Genomic DNA, 790 nt, shown 5'->3' with positions numbered 1-790 from the left:
TGAAGCAAAGATCGTAATTTTTCTTTTTGAATGCTTAAGTATTTCAATTTGCTACCAATTAAACATGGAACCATTTCAAAATAATGCTTAATAACAAAGTTGAAATTCGATCTTCAACTGTTAATATATTCTAGAAATTTTGGGAAAAAAAATTTTCAATATTTTTCTCGTACTCCCCAAGTGAGCTTCTATGACCCCTTAAAAGGAATGACGCCAATTTTTAATCACCCTGTATTTCTAAACAGAACAACCCGTTTTATCCTACCGTTTTACCGTACCATACTGGCAAACTGAGAGTCTTTTATGCAAAAAAGTTAAAAGATAGATTTTCAAGAAAAGTCGTTGTCTTTACAGTTTGGTCTTCTTTATCGTCTTTTTCGAACACCCATTTTACCTTTGAATTTGAGACAAAATCGAAGCAAAGTTATATTGTTTTTTTTCGACAGAATTTAGATTTTCTTCAAAAACGATCAGAGTAAGCCAAAGCATCAACATTTGGAAAACTCGTCACCCTGATCGCTCTGAATTTTTAAAGTTTCATCAAAATTTCCGGACTTTCCCGTTTAAAACCAAACAGTTTCAAGCAATCGTATGATGTTAAAAGTCCGTCATCGGCCATAACTGATAAACTCACAGAGCGGCCATAACTCAAAAGCGCAACTCAACGCAGTGTTACTCATGCCTAATCCACATCAAGCCACTGAAAAGTGGAACTCTTTTAGAGAAGACGTGCCCAAAAAACATTTGAAATCAAAATTTGTGGTAAACAAACGCATTGCACTTTTTCCAA

Source organism: Dendroctonus ponderosae, unplaced genomic scaffold (genome assembly GCF_020466585.1).
Source record: "Dendroctonus ponderosae isolate FM_Combo_2020 unplaced genomic scaffold, Dpon_F_20191213v2 Dpon_F_20191213_10, whole genome shotgun sequence".
NCBI classification, from domain to species: Eukaryota; Metazoa; Arthropoda; class Insecta; order Coleoptera; family Curculionidae; genus Dendroctonus; species Dendroctonus ponderosae.
Note: the sequence above shows the minus strand (reverse complement) of the source record.